This window comes from Clinocottus analis, unplaced genomic scaffold (assembly GCF_023055335.1).
Source record: "Clinocottus analis isolate CAN_PGR_092001 unplaced genomic scaffold, fCliAna1.0.p SCAF_11, whole genome shotgun sequence".
Lineage (NCBI taxonomy): Eukaryota > Metazoa > Chordata > Actinopteri > Perciformes > Cottidae > Clinocottus > Clinocottus analis.
Genome location: NW_027175832.1, coordinates 5,726,600 through 5,747,032, shown reverse-complemented (window position 1 = coordinate 5,747,032; position 20,433 = coordinate 5,726,600).

Sequence of the window (20,433 nt, the reverse complement as noted above, 5' to 3'; positions counted from 1 at the left end):
GTCTGCTGTTTGTTTATTTTCCCGCATCATTTCATCAGACAAACTGAGTGTTTCAGGTCAGGAGTGGTTCAGAGAGAGTTCATACATGTCTCCATGACAAACACAGGCACAGAGAGTAAGTGAATAGCAATTACACAGAACATGCAGGTCATTGAGCGAAACAGGTGATACTGATTTCTTCCTAGTATTTCTCTCTCTCCTTTCTTTTTTTTTTTTTTTTTCGCATGTTCCTTTCAGGAGCCCGAGGGTTGGAGCTCTCGCTCTATCCCTTGTCCGAGGCCCCGGTTGGAATGGTGAGAAATTCAATTTAAGAGAAGGAAAAAAAAAAAAGCCTCCTCGAACTGCCCCACCCCCCTCACCCCAGTCCCCTCCATCCACATCTCTAGGGGCGATCTCGAGGAGCCAAACCAAAACCAGATGGACTTATTGGGCCTAAAGATAACAAATAGTGCCTGAGTTCTTGTCAGTTAGAGACCACCGGAGCTAAGAAGCTGCACATGGAAAAAAAAAGAAGCTGACTGAAAGGTCTACTTCTTTGTCCTGCTATGTATAATATTATCAATATTGACAAGTATTATAACTTTCTGTAACGTTACTGAGAATGTAACAGACCATGTGGTGCTCATGGTTTATTTGGTCTGCTGACTGCATAGTTTTGATGTGTGTGGTTAAAGGGGGTTGCATTCACAGACCAGGTGACATCTTGGCTTTGGGAAGGTAGGCTGTCAGCAGTGACCTGAATCTCTGGGTGGCATGCTCTCTAGTTTGTTAGTAGATACACCAACCGCCCACACTTAGAGGACAGGGGGAGAACGAAAGAGGAGGGTGACCCCCAGAACTTCTCACAGCCTCCCTGCAGATTGACCAAGAAAGTGTCCTTTGTAACAGGAGTTTCCTGTACGTAATTAAAAAATATTGGGCCCTGCCCGGGAGGGAGGGGACGGGGCCCGCGGTTGTAGGAGGCGATGTGAAAGGTAAGATTCCCTGCTCTTTGTTTCATGCAAGAGCCCCGGAGCTGGCCCTGACGTTTGTCCAAACAAGACGCGCTTTTTCTCTCCAAGGAGGTCCGGAGAGAAGACCATGAAGCCAGTTCTCAGGGCCCGGGGCAGGTGGTTCTGATTTGTGAGCTGCAAACAGACCACGTTTAAGTTCAGCTAATGGCCGAACACGTGTCGTCACGTCCACTGAGGGGGGAACATGCTGGGTGAGTGATATGATTTTAACACCACTGACATTTTTCACCAATAAAAAACACAATGTCCAATTATCCCGACAGGATAAGAAGAAATAACCTGTCATCCGACACACCTGGATAGCACTGATAACGTCCAGTCCTTCTGGAAGGATCTTCTCTCTTCATGATCTTCAATGAAAAGCAAGAGTTTGTGACTTTTGAAAGAAAAAAGAAAAGGACAAGTTATAGGCAATAAACACATGTATGCTAAATTCAATACACTCAGTGTTTCCCCACAACGATTTTAGTTGGACTGGTATGACTAGTAGTTTGTAGTAGCTAATGTTCACAGTGTTTGCCACTGTGGTGTTATGTCTTTTGTTGCCTAAACCTAGCATTAAATTGTTTTTGTGGTGGTGGCACGTCCCCTTACACATTACATGTCACCACCACATAATGGTCGTGGTCATTTCCCGACATCCCGCTGCAGACTAAGTTAGCTGTTGAACAAAGTGGATCATTTAGCATTTAAACAGACACATATTCCCCTCAAAGAACCCAAAAGCTGAGCTGAGAGAATATCGGCTTATATTTGTCTGTGGACGCAAACATAACTTTATCATGTTGCCCCGTATCCTCCAGATATAAAAGATGACAAGTTTATGATCATTCACTTAAAAGGTGACAATGTATCAAGGACGCTCTCTTTGAAGTTTGTTTCGCTTCCTCAAGCCCTTTTGAGGGCTTCCCTTTGTAAAAAGTCTAATTAGTTTTTGGAGTTTGAAGTAGATGGGCTTCATGCTTTTACTCTACAGACACTTTTTTTCTTCTTCGCAGGAACAGTGCAACAGGACTTTTCAAATGAAAACAGCCATCTCCCACCCACGCGCAGATTGATTTCCAGACGAGGGGGAAACACAGCAGCTTGCTGTGTCAGGTGTTTTCAGTTGGTGGTTTCAACACTGATCAAATGGCCACGCTGAAGTCTTTAATGATCATGGAGGTTCCCCGCTGTTGGGTCATCTGCTTGGCTCCACATCATCTCCAGGTTGGGCCCTACCGCTGGTCCGGCGGTCCCGCATGGGGCCCTTTTCCATCAGCTTTGTATTTACTCGTCCCTCTGGCTCCCCCCTCGGCCTGCACGGGGTCTCTGTTCAGTCTGCCAGCCCTGCTGAGAGGGCTCTGTGGCCGAGTGAGCCATAATCCATCAGCCCCCCCGAGTGTGTGCGTGCTTAGCTCTCTTATGCTTTAGCTCAAGCTGAGGAGTCTTTGCTGAAGGAACTAAATGGAGCCCAGCGTCTTGTTCAAACAGACTGATGGAGCGCGTTCTTTGTGTTGGTGTGCTAATACAAGCTCGTGTGCACAGGCGTGGGTGTATGAACATGCTGCTTGTGTGCATGTTTTATCACTTTCCAGCCAGACGAATGAACTCCTCCATAACCCTTTACCCATGCAAACATCTACTTATCCTGCCCACATCATACTCCAGTTATGCTTTATTGGACCTCCTCGATCGACTCGCACTCGCCCACACACACACACACATGTTACGTAGCAAATAGCCGTGATCTTCACACATAACCATACTGTACATGTCTCTGTTATGTTCTCCCATCCCACCCACAGCGTCTGTCCTCCCTCCCAGCGCAACAGTGATCGATGAGCCGAGCCCCGGTCTCTCTCTGCAGCAGGGACCGTATTGACCGAGGGGAAAAGACCCCATAGCCCGCTCCGTGTCTCGACTCCCAAAAACAGCTCCCCCGGCCAACAAAAACAGTGTACAAGGCATCCAAATGGCAACCCGTACGGCTGCTGCTATTGTAGTGTGAAATGTTTCCCACGATGGGGCTCGAGACAGGAGGGGAGGACTCCACGCATGACACAACCCTGAAACTGAGAAACAAGGGTCAGACTGAGGCGACGCAGAAGACGTGGTGGTTTCGGTCATGAGGATTTGTATCTTGTTAAAGTTCAACGCGGTGAGAAAAATAAGTGCTTTTGCAACACCGTGTACTTTGAGATGATGAAACAACAGCAGGCAAATCACCTCATCTGTATTACAGACATTGACGTCCTTTGCTGTGTCGATCATGTAAATAAAGAGTAAACAAATCACTCCTATCTGAACATATCGTAGCTAAAAATGCTTTGCTGGTTTGTTCTTGGTTTGGGCTTTTTTTTTTTTCTTTTTTTTTTTTGGGTCCCTGCCTCCATTTCAGTCCAGTCTGCTTTTAGACAGGGGAAACAGGAAAAGAGTCACAGTGCTGCGGTTCACTCTTCAGGCCATATTCGCTTGACCACACAAAGAGCCCATTTTGAGGGAGACATTTTATGTGTTGTGTGGCATGCAGCGCAGCGAAAAGATTTACTGTGTCTCTGTCTATTCACGGGCGTTTTGGATGATGTGCATGCTCTTACTGGTAGAGGATTTATGGCAGTTTGGAATATTAGGTATAGTGACACTGTTATATTTTAGCAGTTCAATCCATAAAAAAGTATTAATATATAATTATCGCAACAGAGAGGTCCAATTTCTTAATATTATATCATATAATGAAGTTGGATTTTAGCAACTTGTTATTATAGTATTTATAGCATTATAACAACAGATTTTACACATTAATCCTTATTTATATATACATTTATAAAAAGGTGTTATATGAGGGATGGAAAAATATTCGACTGGCTTCTTTTTTAATATGTGAACACGATTTTAAGACTTTACGTTATTCTTTTGTAACCTGTTTTAAAGAATTATCAAGTAAAAAATGAAAGTTTAATCTATTTTCAAAACTGGTCCGAGTCTCAGTTTCATTAATTATGAATGTGATTGTAAAAAAAGCTTTTCATGCAATCCATCTATTGACTAAATTTATATTGCTGCATACATTTTTAAAAACAGAGCATTATCCATCCAAGTTCAGTTTTTATATCGCTCATATTTCCAATGTTTTATTTACTTTTTTTTTAAAAATATAGTAGACTAATATTGGGATCATTGTAAATTATCTGCATTCTCTTTACATTCAATTTAAGTTAAATAGACTTTTGATTCATGCCATGAATGTAAATTAAATAAATACTATTAGCTCATTATTTAATTCTTAAATGTCAACAAAGTCACAAATACAAGTAATGTATAACATCTGAATAAGACAACAATATAAAAAAGTAAAATTTCAGTCCTTTTAAAATAAATCACACGCACCAGAAATGTACAAAGTTGTGATTGATGCGTGGTGAGTGTGTGTGTGTGTGTGTGTGTGTGTGTGTGTGTGTGTGTGTGTGTGTGTGTGGTCGTGGAGCTTGGTTGCAGCAGGAGGAGGAAGTTGTACACTGAGGTAGCACTCAGAGTGACTAACAATGGCCCACACATATCCTGTGGCTGTCAGAATCTTGAAGACCCAACGCAAACACTTTGAGTCGAGGCCCACGGCCCCGTTTCCCCGACGGTCCCGTTTCCCCCAGTGTTCCAGGTTTTGTTTCAGTACAAACTTGAAGGCTGTCTTTCATTGAGGGTTTTTTCCTGCTAAAAGGGGCCTGTTTAGAAACTTGTTTTTTTTGTTGTGTTTACCTTTCTTGCTATAGAAAGCTGAGTTAAAAGACTTTCAATTGGGAACCTTCTCTTTTTGGAAACACATGTGAATTGCTTATTGGAGACTACAGGAATCTGAACAGGTTATAGTTCATAATCCATGCATACCCGTTTAAAAGGCATTGGGTACTCGGTCCTGATAAAAAGTAAAACACAATCTGCTCCATCGTGGGCCTTTCTGAGCCTCACCCTTCCCCTTCATGTGCTGTCTCAGCAGACTCCCTTCCCTCCTGTCTGAAGGGGGAGAGGCCATCACAACCTGCAGGCCCACAGAGCTCACATCAGCACACATTAGCACGGGGAAAACACTGCTGATCGCCCGGGAGCGGGAACCCACTTTCCAAAAACTCAGCAGAAAATGAGTGCGGAGTGGCTCCATGTTGAGGCAAATGCACAAACACCTGTATCCCCTTGTTCTGCAGCAGTCTCGCTTGATCCCCGTCTGGATGTCTGCCCTCAAAAAAGTAGCCATTGAACCCTTCATGTGCAACGCTTCCAAAGCAGAAACCAATATCCCATTTACTCCCTCGTCATTCCACAATGACAGCCTTCTTGCAGAGAATACAGTGTCCTGCCAGTGAGCGTTTTGAGAAAAACCCTTCAATAGCTGCATGCGCTGCTTGGCCGATGCTGCTGGCTTTGATGGGTTGCTGACAGACTGACCTAAGCAGAACTCCTTTTCCTGCCCCAAATTGGACCGGTTCTTACATCTTACATTCACAAGAGCTTGCTGTCGCTGAGTTCAACAATGTGAAGGGGACCACCCATGCAAAAAATAGATGTCGCGATGGAGCTGCTTTAGTGGGAGGCAGTCCTGCGCAAATTGCACAGCAGTATTGCTGACCGAGTGAAGGGGAACAATGCATGCTTTAACCAGCAGAGGGCGACCGACGCTCTGGAAAGAGTCCCAGAACATTATTAGGCCAAGTTTTCTCAGAGTGTCAAAAATAACATCTCCTATTACCTTCATGGCTGTGGAGGAAATTTAAGTAGGATGGTATGAAAACCTCCTGCCAACACGAATGTAAAAGTCAAATCGGCAAGAAGAAACTGTTCTTTTTCAATGTCTGTGTTACTCAGAGAGGTTTTCTCTGTATTAGTCACGGTGAGACTTCTTTTTTAATAATGGTTTCATGGTTATTCGCGGAGGAGCCCAGGAAGAGCGCACCTGGCCACACAATGCAACAGCATCCCCATATATTTTCAACGCCAAGGCCTGGTCACACGTAATCATACATTCACCTTCCCGTCCGGTCCGCAGCATAAAAAAAAATCCCCACCACTAAGCCGCCGTCAGCACCACTCCCCCACGCACTGGAGTAAGTCTCCCAGTTGTTCCCATGGTGAGGGCCGTCCATACGGCCAATCCCAGGCGGCCGCCAGGACCTTGGTGGTCTGGAGTGTCTCTGAGGTGGCACGGCCGCAGGGCTGCAGAGAGTAAACAGGACACTGGGGAATGGAGGGATGGAGGAAGAGGGATAGAGGGATGAGAATGTAGAGTCAGCAGCCTCTCCGCCCGGCCCGGGGAAGAGGAAAGCCTGTAAAGCCTGCAGATTCAGAGCTCACACAAACAGTGGACCGCCCTGAGACTCAGCTTAGTGGATAAGGCTTTGGCCAGACAAAGGGGGTAGTCAAATAACGGCTGAATTAAACTGAGATGATTACTTTATTAGAAAACACTATTTTGGGTCTGTTTAGTCTGTCATATTTCAGCTGCATAATGAGTTCATTGTGTTTGTTTTACCTACAGAACTTTCAGGTTGGACCACGGTTCACCGTTAATCGTTAAGAACACATTTTAAGGACTTTTCTTACCACTTTGTACTTACCAGTACATTTAAGAAAGACAAATATTGGTCGTTTGACTGCAATTATTAGTTACTTTGAAGATGAAGAGTTTTACATACAAAACAAACAAACTGCAATGCTTTGTTATACACAGTCGAAATGTATATAAAAAAATAACTATTTGGAACTGATTTCTAATATAAATAACTATACATGTGTGACGGTTTAAGGTTAAATTTGTTAAAGTTTATGTAACAACTATACAAATTCATTATAACACTAACATGCAGTATGTGATAAATGTACCTAAACTCAGTAATTTTCTAACAGTATATAATATTGTTAAAATCATCTCCTCCTCAACAGTAAAAGGCTGATTATACATAACCCCATCAGTCATAATGTAATGTTATATGAATTACTATAACACTCCGTAAGGCCAATATTCTGCATTGAGTATTTTCATTTTTGCCGGCGCTTTTATTTGTAATGGAACATTTCTGTTACTTGTATTTATATACCTCTTAATATTTCCTCCAACAGTGACAATAGAAAGCTTTGATAAAAGTGGCAATTTAAAGTTTTTACATTAAAGGTTGAGCTAATAAATAATTGGCATTGAAAAGAAAAAGACATCAACTTGTCTGCCAAATCGAGGTTTAAAGATAATTCCTAAAGAAGAGAGGAATTCACCAGTGCCCAAGTCTTAAGGGACCGTGAAACGAGTAGCCAATATCCACATGTTATACACACCGCCTGTTTCCAATAATATTACCCTTGCGGGTGATGACAGGTTGAAAAGTGATTTACCTGAGCGGGCTTTTATTACAAATCTTTCTTGCACCATTCCCTCTGCTACTTAAGGAATCAGGCTTGCTTCATTGTGGAACTAAATACCATCGATGGCTTCCAACTGTTTTTGAATCTCATGATAAAGATAGATGAGGTGAGATCGCACAGAGGATTTGAGACTGGCACTGTCACTGCAAAATGATTAACTTTGTTTGTAGGAAAGATGGAGGTCAAAGTTGAATTATTGCAAACACAGCCCTTTCAGAAAACAATCTCCAAAAGGTAGAAAACTTATAAAATCAACAGGAAAAGTTCTGCAAAGCATCTGCAGTTGGCATTGGAGCTAACCATGACAGCAAACTGTGTCTTCTCAATTGAAATGTCCTCTGAGAAAAAAAACATGTCTTCCACCAGTGGCTTTTTCATTATTTTCTTTGAGAATCCACATCCAAAGCAGTGTACTTAGTGCATGTTTTCATAGATTCAGAACCAGTCATCTGGGTTTTGTCTCCTTATTTAATGTGCCAAAGGGGGAAGGCAGAGATGGAAGCTGTCCTACCAGGAAATATAGGTATCTAATAGATCTACTCCCCACTCGTATTTTGACAGCAATAGCAGGTCTGGTGAACTAATGGCATACTTCTCTTTCTGCCAGGGGGGAGAAATACTCCGCCACAGGGGAAGCCACAATCCTAATAGGCAGCTGGAAAAAGAGAGGCACACATAAACTACTGCCCTGGTTCGCTCGCAGAAGAAGACGACTCTCCAAGTAACGCATACTGAATTAGGACATACTTTGATACGATTGACTTTATGCGAGGGGTTAAAACGGGGCAAAATATCCACAGATAATCTGAATTCGATCATATTTCACCGAGACATGTGCTTCCCCTTTCCTGGATAACTGAGGCATGTAATAAAACACACACTGTTTGAGTTGCTTCCTCTGAACCCCAGAGCCTCTAGAAATGGTGTTTAAAGTGATGTGAACGTTTATGAATTTCATATTTAACAAAGGGAGCGACGAGAACCTAAAAGCCGGCAGGTAGAAGAGAGTAAAAACCGGAGGATTACAGAACTTTTCTCAAAGAAACTGCATCTGTGATACAGTAAAGAATGAATATTTGTATCAAAGCATCATTCGGTTATTCAAATAAAGCTGTGGTTTCATGAGGGGTGCATTTTGTCCTAAGTCAAGTGAAAAATGAGGTCAAAACTATATTCGGGGGCATTATCCTGAATAACTTTAGGTCCAGTAAGGGACACGGGAGTGGACAATGACTCGGGAATGCACGTAGACTGCTGTAGTTTTCTAAAAGAGAGATACGGGGTCATTACATCCCATGGGATTCTTGTCAGTAAATGAAATCTTTTCACTTTTAATAATTGCAAGAAATAGTCCGTAAAGAGTAGTTTGATAAACATAATGGAAGCAAGCATCGTTAAAAACAGGATTCAGACAATTCATTTCATGAAAGAGAGCCGAGGGGTCAAACCAGCGGGGGGGGGGGGGGGGGGGGGTGTCATTAAAGGGGTATTTTTTTTTCTTCAAATACAGATATGAGATCTTTTTGTAATAATTACTTGACATTGAACTGCTGTTCTGTGAACATGTGGAATATAATTCACGGTCTCTGCAGTATTAAAAAACAAAAAAAAACAGCTGTGTTTCATAAGAGAAAGACCAGAATTTGAAGCATGCTTGATTTGAGAGCCCATGAATTACTTTTCTCTTGTGTGTTTGTATGCGTGCGTGTGTGTGTGTGTGTGTGTGTGTGTGTGTATGTGTGGCCTTCCATGCCGGCCTCTTGTGTGCTGAAGCGCAGAGCATGAAATGGCTCTAAATTGGCTGTGTTTGCCCTCGGAGGAGCGCTCTTTTGAGATCATATCCTAATCCCTCAGAGAGGCGGTCCACAGGGTCGCTGCTTATTCAATTAGTCCCAAGCTTTGGCTCTAAACATGGTAGGGCAAGAAAGAGTGTGAGAAAGTGTGGAGATAGAGGATGGTGGTCTGTGTGAGCATGTCGGAGGTGACGGTGTGTGGCCGCTGGTCGAGCTGCGTCTGTTTGTATTGGACATTTTGACGGCCCTTCTTTTATCATGCGGGGCTTGGAGGAGCATCTGAGACGAGTTCATGAAGACGTGACAATATTTTGTGATATGAGGGGCTGAGTGTAGTTGAGGTCTCTTGCCAGAGGGTGGCGCCGATGTGACATCTCATAAGTAGGCGTTAATAACTTTGAGAGTTTGATAAAAGGAGATTCCTGAGGGGTCGTCATGAAGCCTGACACCCACACTGCACGACCTGAAGCCACAGTCGCCAACTTTGGACTTAAATTCCATGCAAAGTCATCAAGTTCATCTTCTTTTGTAAAACATGCACGCAAAAGACATGCAACATATTTATAACATTCATTTGTAAAACTTGGTAAAGGCCTCAGCAACCTATGCAGCCATATATATTACAACAGATTGATTTTAATGAAATATGAAGGGATACATGATTTTCTTTTTTTCTTTATATTTTATTACTCTTCAAAATCTCACATACATATATTTCATTTTTTCAGATTCTATGTATGTGGCAAACAGTTCTGACTATTCAAGTATGGAAATGAGGAGAAAGAGAAGTAAAAGAAAAACAAACAAACACACACATATCAATAAAGAAACAAAAACAATCAAATGATTTTCTATTATAATATTTCCACAGTATCTGGGATAATCAAGCCCCCATAAACATCTAAAAGTAACACCAGCTCGAGCTGAACTTTGAAGCGCCGTGCGTCTCCAGTCATATTAAATGTAATTGTATGCACAGAGAAAAACTGTAAAAGAGCTCGGCAAATATTTGACCGTTACCTTCTATTTGTGATGCTGTCCAAATTATTCAAATACACACATGCATATAGAGTTACCTCTAACAGTGACGGCGGCACCACATGAGGAAAGATAATTATTCAGGGGACCCAGAACTGGAAAGGGGGTCTGAAAGAAAACAGAGCGTTGCTGTTTCAGGGCCTTACTGAGCTGCCGGCGGCCATGATGAGCAAAAGGAACTTCTCTTCGTGACCAAATTGGGTCATAGATTTGTAATTTTGTCCATAATTCAAAAAGGTAATCATTTAATGTTACCTGACATCGTCAGATGAATGACTATACATGGTGTGAAACAATAAACATAAACGACTTCTTTGGAACTGGAAATGATGGCGATCAGAATGAAAGATGAGATCAGATGTTAGCGCTGATAGGACAACCCAAATTAGCTTTAATTCATACTATGTCATCGAACAACTGCAAAGACAAAATCTCTCATCCAAATCTAAATTAACATGAAAAGAGTTTTTCACTTTCATTTGCCTCTGCAGAACTTCAATGCATCTAGAAAGTTAAATAAAGAGCATTTGGTTTATTTGTTATAACTTAAACAACTGGTCCAAACGTAAAGGAAATAATCTCATTCAGGGTAAAATCTGATGAATAAATTAAATTAAATATTCCTATGAACATCTCTTATTTCTCACTTGCTTCTGGATTTGATTTTCTGCAGGGGGAAAAAGAGGAATATTCTGTGTTACGGTGAGCTGATAGACAGTGACATTCAGACTAAACAAGGTGGAGGTGATGACAGCAGCGCTGGAATCCAAGCGTGGAGAGCTCACCCTGCCAACGCTGCTTGTCACTGGAGGTTTACTGGCTGTGACATTAGGTTCCACGTGTACCGCCACATGCACCTGAAGCCGTCTCCTGACCACCATCACGCTTTCAACTATCTGTACCCGCACTGCTTCATTCAGACCTTTGCACATTTTGAATCAGCACCATTTTTAATTACACTTTTGGCATTTTAAAAAAATCCTTCATCACCCGGTTTGAAATGGCTGGACAACTTCAAAGGAACGCTAATTTTGTCTAGAAGAAAAAAACGATTCCCAATTGAACTTATTACTACAAAGATGGCGGGTTTAGCTGAGCATAGCACAGACAGGAAGTCGGAGGATACGGATTCTCTGTCAAGAAATGACAGTCTTTAAAATTGTGGGTTGGGAAGCGATCTATTTCCTAACTTCTATCATAGGCTCATTGATTACCTGATACAAGGTTCATCTTACTTTCAGTACATTTCTAAAGATAAAGTTAAGAAATCTTGCTATGAACGTACCCAGAAAAGTAGAAATTAAGTTTCCCAATATTATGTCTTGCCGAAACAAATATGAGGGGTACGAACGTAATTTTTAGGAGTTCAGCCAGGTCAGAGTCAGTCAGCGTGACGATTTGATGGTGGAAGATTGCAAATTGCAGAACATACACGTTGACAGTGGAAATGTGGATTATGTAGCAAGAGTAGTTTGAAGAGTTTTAATGGATGTTTTTGTTTTTGCCTGCCATGAAACATTTTACTACTGAGCTCTAACATTTTACAGCCCTTCGACTACATTCTTAAAAGATACATTTTGGTGGAATAGCACATTTCTTTCTGACATACATAGCAAGTGTCTGTTTCCAAAAGTGTTCTATTTTTAATCACTTTCTGAAAAGCGAGCGCAGGATAACTCAAATCTTTGTGTTGCATTAACCTCGCTACTTTCTTTGGCGAACCATTGCAGTGTGCAGGCACATTTTTTTTTCTCCCAACCCAGCTGAATAAAAGACGAAACCTCATTCAGATGAGGTACAAATGAGTGCGGTGCGACGGAGCCAACGGAGAGTTCTCCGTGCTGCGGTGGGGGCCGACCTGCAGCCAACTAGTCTTTCAGCGAGCCAGCCTCTGTCAGACCGGGCAGTCCAGAGTGCATAGCTTACCGGAAACCAGGGCAGTTTGATTGAGTTCCTGTTATTGACTGCTTTTTTTGTGCAGAGCAGGTTTCTGCCAGGTTCATTTTTTCCTCCGCCAGCTGTCAGAACACAGACTGCACAGAACCGCACACCCAAGCACTCAAGGCCCCACCGACGCTTTCAACTCCAAATAGTCATTTGTCTTCCAAACGCCGGCATGCAATATTTGATAAGCAATTAAAAGTGAACGTTCCCTTTTCTCCACAGATTGTGTTAAAGGATACGGCGTGCTGTGTTCTTTTCTGCTGCTTCTGTGTACTCTGGAGCAGGAAACCCATAGTGTCCCTCAGACAGTAAATCAGCCCGGGGATTGGGATGCTCCCGTTCAGAGGAGGGCTAACTATGTGGGATGGAGGCAGTGGAGGTTAGGCGGTGAGAGGTAATGCATTGTTTGGCTCCTGTCCCAGCCCATATGAGACTGGTGCTGGCTGGAAACCCTGAAAGATGTGTTTGTTGTACAATAAGTTGTAGCACCATTGCCATCTGGGTAAAGACCTTTGGTCAGCGCTGCACAGACGTGTGTGTGGTTCTCCGTGCCAGAAATAATAATAATAAAACAAAGGGGCCCATTCATTCCTCCTCCCCCAAGATGAATTTACCGCTGTAATGATATTAGAGGTTCAGGGAGGATTAGCAAAGTAGCAGACCTTTTTTCTCTCCTTCTTTTAATGTCACTGCTAAGGGCATCCAACATCCTTAAATCCATTTAAAAAGGGACGTGGTGGATAGAAATCAAACATGCGCCGTAGCTTTAACAGCTGCTCCAGCAGAGCTGCTCCAGCAGAGCTGCCTGCATAGAAAGTTAGTCTTCCTGTGGTGGGACTTTAGTCAAAAGGAGAGCAAATGTCTTTTCTTTCATATTTGTTGAGTAAAAATGGAAAAGTTGTTAAGTGAGGTCATCAGATTGCTAAATGGAGAGGGTATTTTTTTTTCTTCATATAAAGTTGATTCAAAAAGTCCTTTTTGAAACAATGTGATAGTGTAAAGGAGAGACACACCATATATTGTGTATTATATTGTGAGGCGTTGATCCTAATACACCTCCTTCTCGTGGTCACACACAACCTTAATGTGGCCGTGTTAAGGCACTATTTAATGTATATTTGTAGGTCTATTGCTGCTGCTGTGATCTGGTGTTGTCACGCTGTCATCTCTTAGATGCTGAACCTGTCTTGGATAGGTCCCGCTTGTCAAAGAGGTTTGAATCTCAAAGGGATTAAAAAAAAGTCATTTCATTTGCTATTATTTACCTTCTACATTTAAATTTAGGTGTTCAAACACTAAGAGCAAAAATGATGCAGAAGTTTCAACAATGACAAAAAGGTGCTTGGACATTCAACACTTCTCATAAGATGAAGGTGGTGACGGTGACGGTGTTTCTTCAGGACGACTTTCAATCGATCGTTTTTTGAAGAACATCATCACATTAATATCATCACTGTTGCATTACAACATGTCATAAAAGGGCCCTTTACTGACCCCGTATTGATTTGGAGGCACCACCAAGCCACCTGTCAGCAAACACAGCAATCCATTAAGAGCTACCCAGTGGTGCTGATTGCTTTGCCCCTGACCCCGGCTGCTTGTTTACTCAGGGCATGGTTGCCAGTTGGGGGTGGAGAGGAATGATTTGAATTCCATTGAGTTGAGTTGCGGCGAGGGTTGCAGGTCCCCGTTCCACCACCTTCTATCCCCTCCACCCACACTCACACAAACACCCAGTCAGTCTCCGTGTGATGGGCCGAAGCCAGACTCCTGACACACCGCCGGCCCACTGCCTGCCCGGGTAGAGCAGGGATGTGTTGATACAGCTGGGGTAGGCAGAGGTGCCGAGAAGTCAAGTGACTTGACCGGGGTCAAAGCACCTCTCTCAGACACACACACACGCGCGCACGTGCAAGCGCCACGCACACACATACACACACACACACACACACACGCGCACACACACACACACACCACACACTATGTCTCTATCATCTTTCTTCGCAGCGACTGCCTTCAATTTCTTCTCTGGCAAGTTTTATTCTCTGAATTTTGCTCTGGAATGTGTTTATGAAACACCCTCAGATTGACTGTCCTTCCTTCCTTCCTCTGTGGATCATACCAACCTTTCAACATGGGCACACTTTTTAAGTCTACCTCAGCTCTCACCTTTAATGTTTTCTGTCGCTGACTTAATCTTTGTGAAAGCCAAGAACAGCGCAGGAAGGCACATCGACCACAAAGGAAGCTGACATCCTTCTCACTGCCGGGGACTGTTGAATGTTTTGCTTCAATCGTCGACCAGTAGGAGGTGCATTGTATGTTGAGTCACAGCCTTATCGTCAATGAGGGAATGTTTTCAACTGCTGCCGCACAATTATTGCTTCCTTCTACCTCTAATCTTTTCCAACAGATTTATTATGGGTTTGAAAGAAGAGGCTCGTACGCTAAGCTGTCTCTTTCTTTCCAGTGGCGCTCTGGAAGAAGGTTTACTGTTACAGACAGATCCCCAGAGCACCGCAGCGCCAGCCTGGTTCTGTGCTCTGCCCGGGTCTCCATCTCTACGGGCCTGAGGTTGTGTTAGACTGACCGCTCTTGGTTGTTCTGACAGGGTAGGAGCGTGTTTCCACCTCACGAGTCAGCCCACGGAGGCCCAGGTGTTTTTAATCCAAACTCCGAACAGTCCCTGAAGAAGATTGATGAGCCTTGTTATATGTGTCCAGACAAATAGTAACTACACTCAGCCATGCCAGATGGCACACACACACATTCTCTCTCTCTCTCTCTCTCTCTCTCTCTCTCTCTCTCTCTCTCTCTCTCTCTCTCCTCTGAGTGAATTACTGAGTGATTGAGTGAGGGAGTGAGTGAAGGGTTGTATGTAAACATCGGACTGTGTGTGTGAGGGTGTGTGCCTCCTTGTATAGGTGTCAGTGTCGGGCAAAAATAAGTTTTACGTTTAACTGGAAGAGTTACAAGAGTCCTCTTCTCAGGTCAAACGGCTTCAGTGAAAATCCTAATCCTTTCAAAGAAAAAACAAGACCAAGGGGCCCTCGATCACACGAGATGTGTCGCTACAGGTGCCGTCGCTTCAAAAACTCTTGAGCAAAGCGTGGCGCTAAACAACGGGGGGAGCCTGCGGCGCAGGGCTGAAACCCGGCAATACTATTTTATCAAAGCAAAAATAAAATAAGAGGCGAAAGAGAAGAGTGGACACCAGGCGTTTCTAGTGATGTGTCCCGGTGTGACCGGGGCCGAGCCTACAGCTATGTTAACGACTCTGGGAAGCTGTATTAGCATTTGCTTTTGAGCTAAATGCTAATGCTAACACGCTGGCAATGAAATACGAACATGGTGATGTGATCCTCTATGGTTCACAGAGCTTTATAGTAAGTTTTGATTCACTCGCTGCGCTCAAAGCGTCGTTTAGTCCACATGTTTTCATACTTTGCTGCTCTAAAAACTCACTGCACACTAACTGCACAGGACACAACTGCAGACAAACACAGTTAGTGACTAGCAAGTGAACACAGTTGAGCATTTAGCAGCTAAAATGCAGGATATTATTTCCAAAGAGTTAGAGACCAAATACATAGACATAGCCACAGGCATAGCCATCATGCTATGCTGCTAACATGCTGAGAAAATCTCTCATTGTGAGAAATGAGCTCTATTCAGGGCTTAAAGGGTCAGGTTACCATATCATGGAGCCCTATTGTCTCCTACTTTTTGCTCTTTTTTTTTCTGGGCTCCTGTTTTTGATCACCTATTCCATCTATGACACAGCACCCCTAACTTTGTATGAGAGGGAAGTGCTGGCACCAGGCGCTGAGCACTGCGGGGCCCCTGGTCTTATCAGCAAACAGGTCATAAGGCCGACTGGCGGGGCATATAGGCAGGGACACGGTGGGACAGGAGGAGAAAGACTGTGAGAGGGAGGGGAGGTAGAGGGAGGGGATTGTGGGACTGCTCCATCCCCGCCGGTGTGGGTTTGTTCTCCCGGGGGACCCCTGCTGTGCTCGACAGGCATGGAGAGGGCAGATAACCACGCCGGAGGATGAATAGATGTGAGAACAAAATGAAAAGAGAATAACAACACAGTGATATCTACCCAACATGGTGTTTTTGACGGTGACGCCTTGCTCAAAACATGTCCACCAGCCCTTCAGTATTTGAACGCTGAGTGCACATTTCTTCGAAAAGAGCAACGTAATTAAAATAAATCTATAAATATTTAGGACTTACTGTGTACGGGCACATTTGTAATTAAAACAAGAATGCACTTGCAAGTTTTTGAGTAAACGTGCTTACGCTTGGGTGTTTGTGGCATACATATTTTACTGGCACAACCTGGTTCTCTTCTGCTCTCACTCTTTATTTTCCAGCCCTTTGTCAGAGTGCCTGCAATTTCTCAGGTTGCTGCTACAGTGGAGGACAGGCCCACAGGGAGCCACCACTGTAATGCTAAACTGAGCCGTTTACCACTGTGTCTCTGGTGCCAGCAGGCCTGCCTCGCTTAAAAACACACTCTTAGAAACCTTTTCCAGAGTTCAGCTTACATCGCTCCTTAAATGAACCAGCCACCTTATTCAATTTGAGCTTCGCTAGAAGCCATTTGAGCAGCAATTAGCTTGATTGTCTGAATAGTGATTTATGGAGCCTGGAGGGGGGATTTTCCTTCTGCTAGCCCTCCTACATGTCTGGTGGATATCTGCAGTTTTTTGGTAGATGATTTACATTCAGAACAGTGACAAGCAGGTGTGGAAAATCAGTGATGCGGTGGGTGGAAAACGAAGGAATGACGGGAAGTTGATGGAAATGATGGAAAAAGAGAGATACAGAGAGATATCCAGACAGACGGATGAGCCGACGGCACGTACATGTTGAAGTGTGGGTGAGTACCATAGTCAGTGAGTCAGAGAGAGAAGAGAAAGAGGAAGGGAAAGTGTTAATATGCGTTGATCCGGGCTCACTTGGATGAGGGACTGGGGCAGAGGGGCCAGAGCACCACGGCTTCCTCCTCAGGATGTCAGTGAGGAAGGGCCACGCCATGTTTGTCTGGGCTGCGGCCGACTTCTTATCACAATCGCTCTGTCTTCCTTTTCCCCTCCTCTCCCTCAATATCATACGATATCACTGTTTTTCTATCTGTTCAAAATCTTGAAATTATGTTATTTCTTCTCATGGAGAGAACCTAACAACAAAATCCTTCAGATTGTATACCCCATGAAAAAAACAACTCTTTCTGCTGAAAGCCAGTAAGTAAGTATTAAGTAATATGTGTAAAGCACTTCCAAGAAACAGCCATGGTAGGTAACTTTGAACATGGTGTGATTGTAGTGGTCATATTGAACCAATTGTTGGATGTGTTGTCTCACGTTCAAAGAACAATGCTCTAAAAAGAAAAAGCTCTCACATGTCACATTTAGTTTGTTTGATCAAACTTTCAAATTCAGGGACTGAATTCAACAATCTTGATCACATGTTTCACATATGGTAAATTCTTGATATTATGGTGCAGGATGCCTTTTGTGTTTTTAAAACCATGAGGATCAATGTCTCACAACCTTTGTCGGTACTTTACAGTAGCTTTCATGTACTCTTGAGCACAAGAGCAGAGCAGATGAGTCAAAGTCTGCAGGAACTGGGTGACGCGACATGCGACATGCGACATTTTCAGCACCTTAGAAATTAAACAAGGGTGTCCTTTGGGAAAATGTTTTTTTCTCTTCAAATTTAATGTTTAATTTTCAATACGCTATTTGCTCAATATTTGATTTCAAACTATTAACAAGGATGGAATTACTTCTTTCACTAATTTAGCTCCTTTTAAAATATGTCTTTAAAATGAATATAAGCATGAATGAATTAATCACCAAACCCCTGACGACAAGGCTATTTTGCTTATCTATTACTATATACAAAAAAATAACTAAAACTACCGACACCTGTGTGAGATCCAACTGTGGTGTGGAGGTCTGTGACTGTGCAGGTGTCACTTTGGTACCTTGTAATCAATCTCATGGTATGGACCCATGCAGTCACCAGGATATAAGCTCTGAACAGTTTGTTTATTCAGGGGCTAAGGTCAGCGGAGAGCAGCATATAGAGTGTCCTTCAATCATTTACATCAACAAAAAACTAAAAGGTTGTGCATTCTCAGGTACACTAAACTGGAATATAGTGCCGGATTAAAACACTACAGTTACAATACAAATACAAATACTTGTGCGCAGACCGTCTCCGGCACACCTCCTCCATGCCTCCTCCTGGTCTCTTTATCAGTCAGCAAATAAGTGAAAACGAGTGTCTGCCCCCCCCACACACACACACACCCACCCACCCACCCACCCGTTGTATGGAATTCCAGCCATTCCCCTTATGTCCCATTTTCCTGCCTGCTAATGTAATCGAAGGGAAACAGAGTCAGCTTCCCAACGCCACAACCTCCAGATAAGACCCATTTATCACGTTGTTCCTCTGCGGCTCGCTCGGCTTCGGCCCGACCAGATTGAGGCCCAGACCCTGTCAAATCGCTGAACCTGTCTCCAGAGGGATAGTGTGTATTGGTGTCTGGCCGGGGTCTGGCTTTTGGCACAAATGAAATGGAAGGAATGATAGCGAGACACATCTCAGTCAGGAGCAGAGCCTGTGCACTCAAAAAGTAACGTTTCGTTGGCATGTTAGATGAAATTAATTCAGAAAGAGTGCCGAGGTGGCAAGGCTGGCATGTAGAGCAACTTGAGGAAAGAGTGAGAAAAAGTCAATCTGTGAGGCGTTGACACATTCAGCAGTAAAACTCCTCAAATGACTCATGTTGGTATAGGGCTGTTCAGCATTCAGACATTAAGTAAGTGCTTCACTGAAAGGACCAGTGTCTCACCTTTAATCTCAACAGAGGTGCATGTTGATTACAAATGATGGGACTTTCCTGTGAATTTGTCAAATTTGTCAGAGGAAAACGTGATGAATGAATCCTGTCCTCTCAACTCAGTGATGGTGCGGCAAAGTGCCAGAAGTGTCACACACACACACACACGCACGCAAACACAAACACACGGCAGGGTCAAAAACAGGAGGTTTAGGTCTGTTCCTGCTTCTTTTTTTTTTTAACACGCTTGATTGAATCAAACAAGGTTCAGTGTCATTAACTGTTGTGGCGAGCACTAATCCTCTCACCTCTTTGGTTCCAGGACGGGCGAGCTCTAGTCTGCTCGCCGTCTGCAGACGCAGACTACATTAGTGCCGCTTTTGGCTGAGACGACTGCTTGTTTTTCAGGAGGTAGGTCTTTTCCCTCAATGCATGGAAATTTGAAAACGCTGGCATAAATTCAGGAAAACATTACCTGTGGCAGTGTTTGTGGTGGAGAGGGGGCACCGTGTGCCAGCCTTCAGCGGCCGCTCGGCCTGCAGGGAAGCCTGACAGAGTTACCTACTTAGGGTTTCCATGTGCGTCCTCACCAGGCACGCTGCTTGGCCAGCAGGAGATCCAAATTGCCTGTGGCGGTTCTCCTGGAAATAGAACCTACAGTTCTGCAGTCTCCTGAAATGCCTGTCATGTCTACAAAGACCAGAACTCAACCCCTGGATGGAATAATAACCACACATGTGACACTAAACATGTCAATCATTGGGGTCTGCGACCTCAGCATGATTTTTGGCTTTGTGCGTGCCAGACAGCCTCAACTATTCAGTGAAGGTCTGTTCATTATAAGGTTGAACTCTGCAATAACTGCAGTTTATTACAATTGAGGTTTTATTTTTGTATCCCAGGCCAGCGGTTCAATCTGTTATTATAACATGCTCACTAAGGGAGTGGTGGAAAGTAACGCAGTACACTGTACTTAAGTACAGTTTTAAGATATTACTTTAAACTCAAATAGATTTTAGATGGAAATGTTGTACTTTTTCACTCTACTCTTTGCCACAGGCCTAAATGAAGTGATGAACTACTGAGGAGGACATTTGTTTGGATGGCAGATGATGGTTTCACTAATTGATACAATGATTCTACAGATGCGTGCCCATTGGTCTTTGCCTTTTATTCATTTTGCCATAGTTATTTTGTTTTCGATTCAGTAAGTTGTTACAAAGACTTCATCATTCGCCGACTTAACTAAGAGAAAGCTGATTGAGAAAATGAAAGTTTTCGCCAACACAATATGCCAGAATAAGAAAGAAAAAAAAAATGTGTGAACTGAATTTAGGAAGGGTGTGTTTATTGCTCATGAATTCCACTTTATATTTGGAAAAAGGAAATGAAG